Here is a 12,298-nt window from a genome sequence, read left to right as displayed (position 1 = left end):
AGGTGTGATTTTCGTTAAGATTCTATGACTTTTAGGGGGTGTTTTCCTCTATTTCCAAAATAAGGCAAATTTTCTCAGGTTCATAACTTTTGATGACAAAGACTAAATTTGATAAAACTTATATATTTAAAATCAGCATGAAAACCCAATTCTTTTGATGTCTCTTTTAGTATCAAAATTCCGTTTTTTAGAGTTTCGTTTATTATTGAGCTGGGTCGCTCCTTACTACAGTTCGTCACCACGAACTGTTTGATTAGGCATTTGCTAGACTAATAAAAAAGTTATTTTAATGATAGTTGAACAACAAGTTGACTGAAATTAAATTAAAAAAAAAAACTAATTTTCTTAGCTGAAAGTAAGGAGCGACATTAAAATTAAAAACGAACAGAAATTACTCCGTATATGAAATGTGTTTTCCCCTCCGCAATCCCTCGCTCTTTACGCTGAAGCTTTTAATTATTTTAAAAAGTAGAATTGTGGCAAAGAGTCAAACTTTAGCGTATAGAGCAAGGGATTGTGGAGGGGACAACCAATGTCATATACGGAGTAATTTCTGTTCGTTTTAAGTTTTAATGTCGCTCCTTACTTTCAGCTAGAAAAATTAGTTTTTTTTATTTAATTTCTGAATGTTTTTGAATTAATGCATGTTTGGTTTTGGCTCTCCGCACATAAATTATTAAAATGAATTTTGTATATTAATTCTTTTTTTTGGCTAAATGGCTTTCTCTTAGTTTTGATCAGACGATTTTGAGAAATAAGGGGTGGAGAAGGAGGCCTAGTTGCCCTCCAATTTTTCGGTTACTTAAAGAGGCAACTAGAACTTTTAATTTTTAACGAACGTATTTATTAGTAAAAAATATACGTGACTTAAGAATTAACTTACGTAACAAACTTTTATAATCTTATATTTTTATTATGTATACGAGGGGGTTTGTACCCTCGTTAATACCTCGCTCTTTACACTAAATCGTAAGTTTTGTCCCAATTCTTTAAGAATGACCCCTGAATCAGAAAGGCCCTAGAATAAATAGTTGAAATTACTAAAAATACTTTAGCATAAAGAGTAAGTTATTTATCTCCTCCTAAATACCTTGCTCTTTATGCTAAAATATTTTTAGAACCCTTCATATGCATAATAATCTCTGTTCGTTTTAAGTTTCAATGCTACTCCTTCCTTTCATTTGAAAAAACGTTTTCATGTTTATTTTCATTGTTTTCTTATAGTAATGCTAGAAAATCCTGCGCCCTTTTCATTGAAATTTTTCTTCCCCCATGACAGATTCCTCCAAGGAAAGATCCTCCAACATAGCCCCCTCCCCTCAGCCCCACCCCCCAAACAAAATAAAATCCCCCTGAAAACGTCTGTACACTTCCCAATAACCGTTACTGTATGTAAACACTGGTCAAAGTTTATAACTTGCAGCACCTCCCCCAGAAACTGTGGGGGAGTAAGTCATCCCCAAAGACATAGTTGTTATGGTCTTCGACTATGTTGAACAAAATGGCTATCTCAAAATTTTGATCCGTTGACTTTGGGAAAAAATGAGCGTGGGAGGGGGCCTAGATGCCCTCCAATTTTTTTGGTCACTTAAAAAGGGCACTAGAACTTTTCATTTCAGTTAGAATGAGTCCTCTTGCGACTTTCTAGGACCACTTGGTCGATACGATGACCCCTGGAAAAAAAAAAAAAAAAAAAAAAAAACAAACAAATAAACACGCACCCGTGATTTGTCTTCTGGCAAAAAATACAAAATTCCACATTTTTAGGTGGTGTTTCTCCCTATTTTCTTAAATAAGGCAAATTTTCTCAGGCTCGTAACTTTTGATGTGTAAGTTTAAACTTGATGAAACTTATATATTTAAAATCAGCATTAAAATGCGATTCTTTTGATGTAGCTATTGATATCGAAATTCAATTTTTTAGAGTTTTGGTTACTATTGAGCCGGGTCGCTTCTTACTACAGTTCGTTACCACGAACTGTTTGATTGCAAATGGTAATAAGTGTTCAAAGCCTACACAGGCCTCCTATCTGCCTCGAACAGTGTTTCCACTTTCTCATTTTTTAAATCCCTAATAAAGAGCTGAAAAATTCCTAGAAATCCCCACCTTCATTTCCAAAATCCTTAAAAATCTCCTATTTTCTAATTACTCCCTAAACCGCTTCTCCCTATCTCATTTTACCCGTACCATTGAAAGGTAACATATTTTGGCTTCTTAGATTGAAGTTTAGCTATCACTACCATAATAGAATGTCTTGTCATGCCGTTTAATCATCAGCTAAATACAAATAGCTTCAAATATACTTCAAATAATATTAAGCAAATAGAAAAGAAAATGTAATACTGTAATGTAGATTACAGTACAAGATGTTTAATATGTTCAATCAGAACTTGTAAAACGTTATCAGACCTTATCTTCCCCTGATGTGTCTTCAACATTTTTTGTATGGTGGCTGAAGCTTTCACCGTTCTCATGTGGTGAAGTAACTGATCATCTTCACATTCCACACTTCCTTGAGCCCTTTTCATTCTATATTTTGTTTTTAGAATCCCCCGCAAAGTTTCTGTTTTCAATTTATTCTGACGGTCAGTTTTTACTACTCTTACAGCACTGAAAAACCTCTCGAAATTGACATTTGAAAATGGAACAGTGGAAATAAATAATACTGCCGGTTTCAGGTTAGGATACAAATTCTGTTCCGGCAGCATTTTTTTTTCCACCAATACCAAACACCAGCAGGTCAGGGCATCCATTGTTTTGACATTTTCAATATCGATGAGGCTCTGCCTCCTCCATTCCTGCTCGGTTTTGGTTCTGTACCATGGGATCTGTCCATACTTCCTAACAAAAGGTAGCAGAGAGGCAGGCTGAAGTGACTGGGCTGACACTGGGTCAACCATTTCGGCATATTTGTAAATGTCGTCTTCGAAATGGAACCTTTTCTGTATCTGGCCTACTGCTTTGATATGGAACGCCTGTGCAGCTTTGAGAACTACTTCGATTGAATCAGGGGGGACGGTGGTATCTGACCTTGACGTACAGAGGGAATCTTGTCCGTTCGGACCCAAGTAAACGCTTTCAAGGGGAAGTTAAAACTTCCGATTGTTCACATCGATTTCTAAAGCACTAGTTGATTCCGCAAAGTCCTTCTGCAGGAAGTTCAATGCTGAGACCAATGTTTTAAGCTTTGTTTATACCCCAAAACTAGAAATATTTTGGTTTCAAGAGCTCAAATTGTGCTTAAATTTGAATTTGCGACAGAAATGATTGCCATATTTGTAAAGAACATAAAAAAAAGACATCGAGTGGTATGTTCACTTTATTTGTAAGTCAAAAAAATTGAACAACAAAAAATTTACTAATTATAGTATGAAGGTTCATGATTTTCCCCTGGGTATGTAGGCTTGCCAAAAACACAATATCTATTTATTCCTACATGTGCCATTGTTTTTAACGGCTGTCAAATGCCTGTCAGTTTGTTTGTCTGTTAAAAACTAGGGTAATGAAACGGTAAGAGAGGTGTTCGAATAGTTATAGCCTACCTCTATTATTCACGTCAGTACTTATAAAGCTGGCTACAAGTTCGAGTTCAAGTTTTTTTTTATTTTACACAAAAACCGTAAACATCATACAAGTACTGTGGAGAAAAAGAATCGTACATGCAATGCTTGTCAAAAAAATTTACTACAGTAAGAACAACTACGTACCCTATAAAACTATCAAAATATATTATAACTTTGTTTATCTGACCTGTAAAAAAAGGACATGCTATCTACCAAATAATCTTATGAAAAAATAACCCAAAAATGACAAACCATATGACTTCATTAATCGAGAACAGTCCAAGCTGAAATCATTGTTTGAAGCCCACATCAGCATGGAAGTGTTTCAAACAGTTCTTTGTTGCTAGTTTGTTACTTAGGACTCCTGTACATCTCAAAATCTGTGTGGTGTTAAAATTTTTTAAGCAGCTGAAGAAGTTCTTCTCTGTGATTCCAAGTTCAACTCGCAAGGAAACAGATCCTAAATAGAATTATCCTGCTTCTTTGATCAAGAAGATGATGATGATGAACAAATTAAAGTAAAACCCCCAAAATTTCCCTAAAAGTCCATGGCAGAGGAAAAATCCCTATTAAATCCCCAAACCCTTAAAAAAACTCTCGCCCCTAAAAAACTTAAAAAATTCCCATTTTAGGGCGGAAATCCCCATAGTGGAAACACTGGCCTCGAATGTTATGCAAGTGAACTTGCAATTATAAACTAAGACAATGCGTCTTAGTTTTATAAACTACTAGCTGTTGGGGTGGCGCTTCGCGCCACCCCAACACCTAGTTGGTGGGGCGCTTCGCGCCCACCCAAGCCCCCCCCGCGCGCGTAAGTCGTTACGCGCCATATTAGTTACGCGCCATTGTAGTTGTGTCCCTGTGTCCCACCTGTGAATATAGATAGATTTATATATGTGTTTCAAACTACGTAAAAATTGCGAATATACAACATTCTTGGCTTTCCCATTGTCTGTGCATATACAAAGCCGTATGTACTAATAATGACGTCATATGCAAACGCTCTTTTTAAAAACAAACAAACATGCATACACACAACTCGTTTTTATATAGATAGATAGATAGATAGATACAATACAAATTAACTGCGTAAAACTTGCGAATATATAACATTCTTCGCTATCCAATTGTCGCTGCATATAAATAGATTGTCAGGTTTACCGACCCTCGAACATGCAACGTACAATTGTCCATGGGAAAAACAATCAGTATTAAGATCTATACCACATTTTTCTAATGATTGACCTTGAGCTTTGTTAATGGTGATTGCAAATGCTAATCGAATTGGGAATTGCAATCTTTTAAATTGAAACCCTGAAAGATCTATGGAATTTAAAAATTCAGATGGATAATTAACCGCTTCATTTGGTTCCAAAACTGTGTCGACTGACTTGTAAAGGACTGCCTGGTCTCGAATCTTGGTCAAAACAATATTGTTGATTTCGTGGACGTCTATATTTTTGGGTGCGAGAATCGCTCTTTCACTTAGCAATTTATTATTTTTATAATTTTTCAGAATATTCGGAAATACTTTTTCAATCAATTCATTTTTGGACGTCACTAAATTACAGAAATCAGCAGGTAGTTGTATACGTCCTGAAATTGAGTCTACTGGGAGCTTTCCGTTTCCAATTGCCAGCAATTGATCTGAAAATGTTTGACCAGAGTCATCGTTTTGCAATCGGACACGCATATTTGTAGTTAATTTTAATATTTTTACGTGTGCCCATAAATTAGAATTTTTCAGGCAAGCATTCATTTCGTCTGCAGGAGTTGATCTAGGTATTATAGGTAATGTTTGCCTGAAATCTCCCGCAAGCAATATTAATATGCTGCCACAGGGTTTCGACTTCCCTCTCAAATCTTTCAAGCATTGATCCAGAGCCTCGAGCGATTTTTTGTGTGCCATTGTGCACTCATCCCAAATAATAAGTTTGCATTGCTGCAATACTTTACCCATCCCAGATGATTTGGAAATATTGCACGTGGGAGTTTCTGTAGAATGCAAATTCAGAGGCAATTTCAAAGGGGAATGAGCAGTTCTTCCACCAGGCAGCAATGTTGCGGCTATTCCGGACGACGCAATTGCCAACGCTATATCATTTTTTGATCGCATTGATGCCAGAATCTGTTTTATCACAAACGTTTTACCTCCTGGCACATCCAAAAAGAAAATTTCTCCAACGTTGTTATCGACACAATGCATTATCGTATCATAAATGTCTTTTTGTTCCGACGTTAACTTGGAAATGTTATTTTGTACATACGACAATAGATCACTCGTACTGTAACTTTGTTCACGATCCAATTCTACACATGTCGAAACAGCAGCGATACGGTTAGGTGAAGGCATTCCCAAATCCTGAAGAGGTTTGTTTTCCATACTACGCACAAATCTTCTATAATAACTAAAGTGTAGTTATAAATTTCTGATGTAAAATCAAAAGTCATATCTGACGTCTCTAACTGTTTTCGATGGAGTATATCTTCGGACATTTTTGACTTATATTTTTCCCATAACTCTGTAGGAGCTGATGGAGAGCAAGTTGTTAAAATGATGCCAAACAATGCACGAATTTGACTTGGGGTTGACGTTTCGCACGCGTCATTGATGCAGTTATCCCAGTGTTGGTCATTCTCCAATAAATTCAGAGCTTGACATGCAATACGGTAAGTGTCATTTATAGTACCGTTTACAGTTCTCAAATACTCAAAGGATGTCGGACCGGGTACATTCACCAAAAGCAGGCGTAGAAAGAAGCATTCATGTTGATTGGGGTGAACGGTGTAGAGTCTTCCTATCGTGGTATCTTTGAAGATGGTAGGTTGGCCGTCGACTGACTTACCCTGTTTTCGACGTTCAAATACTTTATTTTTAGTATTCCACGTGTAATACGAAGGCACTTCAGTATACAGCAGTTTTTTTGCAAAAGAATCATTTTTGCAAAGCGAAAAAAAAGCTGTTAATGTTGTATCCGGTGGATTCAGGGCTCTTTGTTGCACGTTGGTTTCCGTGAAATAAACACGTTGACCATTCTGTAAATGTACCGCTAAGTGAACAACAGCTGGACTACATTCATGTATCGGAAATGAAAGAATTCGCCAAACAGCTTCATTACTGCTTATGTATCTTCCAGCCTGATATTGTACGATTTCGTCGAAATCTTTGATTTCGGGCTGCAAGCCAAAAACTGCCATGTCACTGCCTTTGTTGACGTATTTACATATGTATTTGATTGCCTTTACGGAGTTACAGTATTCAACGTTTATGTGTGCATTAAATGTTTTTGATAATAATGGGGAATATGGAACAACCCACTGGTTATCTACTTCGATGGTGGTACCGTTACGCTTCTTTATTATTGCTGTTTTACCGCCATCTTCAGTAGATCTTCTTATATATTGTGGGTAACCATCATTGCCATTAATTGTGTTTGATACTAAAAGTCGAGGATATTGCTTTGTGCACCTTCCTTTGGCCATGCATGGTGAATTTTCGTTCAGTGCACCGCAAGGTCCATTTATCATATTTTTTACAATAATATCATGTAACCCCTTATCGACATTTTTATCAGGTATTTCAGTGGAAATCACATCATCAATTTCGTTCGAAGTAGTTTTTTTATGTAGCCAGATTAGTATATGTGCGTGTGGCAAACCTCGTTTTTGCCATTCCACTGAACACATCCAGCATCGCACTGACCCAAACACTTCAAGTTTTACTATGTAGTTTATCAGTGATTTCAACTTTTGCCGGAAGACACGGGCCGTAATGTCATGCCTATGAACCGCCGATTGTCCTTGAAGTAAAAGCTGCAGTATTTCGTCCCAAGATTGATTACATGTAAATGTAATAAATAAATCTGGACGACCATAGAGACGAACATACGCAATAGCATCTTGAGCATATTCATGCATATGACGGGGACTGCCAGCATATGACGAAGGTAAAATTGTTAATCTTCCAACGTTTGTGGTATTACCGTCATTTATAACTGCATCTCGCAAATGAATGTATTGTTCAGAGCGGAGCTTGGTCTGATTCAGGCGGATATATAGCAAACGTTCTGATTCAATTTTAGCATACATATCAACGACAAATTGGTGAAAAAATTCACGGCATTTTAAAATATAATTTTCTTCATCCTGCCGAATCATTAGTCTATAGGAATAATAATGCATTGCACTGCATTTCTTATTCATTTCTTTGTTAGTGGCTGGATTCATCAATTTAATATTAAAGTGATAGCCGTCGGCTCCATCCCAAAAAATGATAGGATATTGTAGGGCATCGTAGCATCGATGAGTTTCAGCAATTCTTAACAACTGAGCGTTTCGCTTATGAAGAATAATATCTCGAGGTAAAAACTGATCACCGACCATAACGATTGCCACTTCGTCGATAGTTGGAGCATTGTATCTACGCACATGTTGGCCAGGAGGCGTTTTGTCAGCGGAAATAACAATTTTATGCGTATCAGTAGGCATCAAATCGATGGCTGTTTTGTACAGACGCACTAAATTATTATTTTCGTGGAAAAGATGTTGCAATTGGGAAACGATTGTCCTTTCAACGTTGGGAGAAATTTCGCAACGTGCATTCAATTCAGAATTTCTATCACTGATGAAGTACAATTGTAAAAATTTATGATTCTCGCCTGAGAATGGTAGAAGGGACCCTGCTCTATGATAAATTTGCCCTTTTACTTTGAAAGTAGACATAAATTGATCTGGATTTTCGATTTGGGCTCCAAACGACGTCATTTGGAAACATGAGTTGTATTTTCTGATTTGTGACAAAAAACGCTTAGATTCTGACGTAGTTCCAGTAAGGAAAGTCTTCAATGGCTCTGGTGGTGCAGCCAATAGAGGAAGTTTAACTTTTCCTGAGGCGCAACACATTCCCATTGTTTCACCATTGAATTTCAAGGCCTTGCAATAGGGACAAATTTTAGACATTGTCCCGATTTGAACACATCTACTCAAGCTATAATCATCGACTGAGCTGTACCTGAATGCCAGGCGATAACTTTCAGGTTGCTCTGATTCCTCGGCACGCTTTCTTCTCTTACTTTCTCTATCAGCAGCAAGCCTGATTTCTTGCTGTTCTTGTGATTCCTCGGCACGCTTTCTTTTCTTACTTTCTCTATCAGCAGCAAGCCTGATTTCTTGCTGTTCTTGTGATTCCTCGGCACGCCTTCTTTTTTCACTTTCTCTTTTAGCAGCAAGTCTGCTTTCGCGTTGCTCTGGTAGTTCCTCGGCACGCTTTCTGTTATTTCTTTCTCTATCAGCCTCAAGCCTGTTTCCTTGCTGTTCTTTTGATTCCTCGGCACGCTTTCTGTTCTTTCTTTCTCTATCAGCCTCAAGCCTGTTTCCGTGCTGTTCTTTTGATTCCTCGGCACGCTTTCTTTTCTGACTTTCTCTATCAGCAGCAAGTTTTTTGGCATAGACTCTTTGAGCATCTTCATCGGCTTTTGCCATTGTAAGTTCATCAGTCATTTTAAACTTAAACATTAATAGATTTCTACGTGAACATATATGTCTTAAATATCTTTAATGACGTCACCATCATAGCAAAAATGACGACAACTAACTTCATGATTAAATATCTTTAATGACGTCACCGTCATAGCAAAAATGACGACAACTAACTTCATGACGTCAGTCGACACAGAAACATGACGTCACCTGACAGACAGACACACAGACAGACAACTTATTTTTATATACATAGAAGACAGTGCGTCATTCGTCAGTATGATTTTACTTAAGATATGCCCTCTTTACATCCTCACTGTTTCATCTGTTTACAAAGTTTTAAAAAAATTCTGTAGGATTGGGCTCTGGCTATGTTCAAGCTTCCAGCTGTTATACAGTCTGCCGCTGTAATTTTATTTTTTGCTATTTACTATGTAGTTTCATGCGACTTTTTGCATAAATGCAAAGTGAACGAAGGTCTTGGCAAGAATGTAACTTTTTCTTATGTTTACCGGTTGATGACATTTATTTTTGGCTTTGCTGGCATTTTTTTTTGCACTGGGGCAGAGTTAGCGAAGGTCTTGGCCAAAACATAACGTTTTTCTAGTTTTACTGTCTGTTGAGCGACCTCGGTATATCTTTTTTTTCTAAATTATCTCCTATTTTCAGACTTAGCCACAATATTTATAATGAAAGATCCTTCAGATGGCAAAGACGTTGTATACAGAACAATTCTACTTAATAGTCAGCATAGTAGTAATAGAAAGATTGAAGGCCCAAGATAAAGCTGGGACCATGAAATATTATTTAACGATAGAGTACCTAAGAAATTTGAGTATTTCTTTCAACTAGCTGATGTTCGGCATGCTAATAAACGAAGCAAATAGTCTTAACAGCTATTAACCCAATTAATTTTTTTTTAGCTTGTTCTAAATTATTTATTTCTGGTCAGTAGTAAAACACTATTACCATATCCATTAAGTTCTACCCTGCTATTAAGCAGGATTTTCTTATATCTATATATATATATATATAAACTAGCTGTTGGGGTGGCACTTCGCGCCCCCCAAGCCCCCCCCCGCGCGTAAGTCGTTACGCGCCATATTAGTTACGCACCATTGTAGTTATGTCCCTGTGTCCCACCTGTGAATATATATATATATATATATATATATATATATATATATATATATATATATATATATATATATATATATATATATATATATATATATATATATATTTTTAACTACGTAAAACTTGCGAATATACAACATTCTTGGCTGTCCCATTGTCTGTGCAAATAAATAGATTGTCAGGTTTACCGACTCTTGAATATGCAACATATAATTGTCCATGGGAGAAACAATCTGTATTCAGATCTATACCTCATTATTCTAATGATTGCCCTTGAGCTTTGTTGATGGTGATTGCTAATAGAACATTCCCTGTGTCCCCGTCGTCATTTATATATCCCCCTGTGCCCCCCGGCGTCCCCGTTGTAGTTGTTTCCCTGTATCCCGGTCGTCATTTGTGTCCCGGTGTCCCAGTCTGTAATTTCTCTTTGAGTGTCGCGGTCGTCATTTATATTCCCTGTGTCCCGGTCGTCATTTGTGTTCCGGTGTCCCAATCTGTAATTTCTCTTTGAGTGTCCTGGTCGTCATTTATATCCCCTGTGTCCCGGTCTTCATTTGTGTCCCGGTGCTTTGTTGATGATGATTGGTAATCGAACATTCCTTGTGTCCCGGTCGCTTTCTCTTTGAGTGTCCCGGTCGTCATTTATATTCCCTATGTCTCGGCGTCCCGGTTGTCATTTGTGTCCCGATGTCCCGGTCTGTAATTTCGTCAGTCGACAAACATGACGTCAGTCGACACACAAACATGACGTCACTCGACACACACACAGACAACTTATTTTTATATATATAAAAAAACTAAAAAAAGGTAAATTCTACAAAAAACTAAAAAAACTAAAAAAAAGGTAAAAAACTAAAAAAACTAAAAACTAAAAAAGAAAAAACTAAAAAAGGAAAAAAACTGAAAAATGAAGGAGAAAAAGAAAGCTAAAAAAAAAAAAAATGGTAAAAACTACAAAAAAAACTAAAAGGAAAAAAGAAAAAAACTAAAAAAGCTAAAAAAAAGGTAAAAACCAAAAAAAAAACTAAAAAGGAAAAAGGAAAAAAACAAAAAATTTATTTCAAAACTAAAAAAGAAAAAAACTAAAAAAGGAAAAAACTGAAAAATAAAGGAGAAAAAGAAAACTAAAAAAAACATGTCCCACTTGTGAATATATATATATATATATATATATATATATATATATATATATATATATATATATATATATATATATATATATATATATATATATATATATATATATATATATATATATATATATATATTTATACATATGTTTTTAACTACGTAAAACTTGCGAATATACAACATTCTTTGCTGTCCCATTGTATGTGCATATATATAGATTGTCAGGTTTACCGACTCTTGAACATGCAACATATAATGGTCCATGGGAAAACAATCCGTATTCAGATCTATACCTCATGATTCTAATGATTGCCCTTGAGCTTTGTTGATGGTGATTGCTAATCGACCATTCCCTTTGTTGCCGTCGGCATTTGTATATCCCTCTGTGCCCCCCCGGCGTCCCCGTTGTAGTTGTGTCCCTGTGTCCCGGTCGTCATTAATATTCCCTGCGTCCCGGTCGTCATTTGTGTCCCGGTTTCCCAGTCTGTGATTTCTCTTTGAGTGTCCCGGGCGTCATTTATATTCCTTGTGTCTCGGTGTCCCGGTCGTCATTTGTGTCTCGGTGTCCCAGTCTGTATATATATTCGTTTTTGAATTGGTCTTTTTTTTTAGTTTTTAGTTTTTTACCTTTTTTAAGTTTTTCTAGTTATACCTCATGATTCTAATGATTGCCCTTGAGCTTTGTTGATGGTGATTGCTAATCGAACATTCCCTGTGTCCCCGTCGTCATTTATATATCCCCCTGGGCCCCCCGGCGTCCCCGTTGTAGTTGCGTCCCTGTGTCCCGGTCGTCATTTATGTTCCCTGTATCCCGGTCGTCATTTTTTTTCCTTTTTTTCCTTTTTTTTTTTTTAGTTTTTTAGCTTTTTTAGTTTTTTTATTAGTTTTTAGTTTTTTTTCTTTTTAGTTTTTTTTTGTCGTTAATCCGGTACAAATACAGTAGCTCAGTTTGTAAAGCGTTATGTTCCAGGTTCTAGGTCCGAGAGGT

Source organism: Artemia franciscana, chromosome 15 (assembly GCF_032884065.1).
Source record: "Artemia franciscana chromosome 15, ASM3288406v1, whole genome shotgun sequence".
NCBI lineage: Eukaryota > Metazoa > Arthropoda > Branchiopoda > Anostraca > Artemiidae > Artemia > Artemia franciscana.
Note: the sequence above shows the minus strand (reverse complement) of the source record.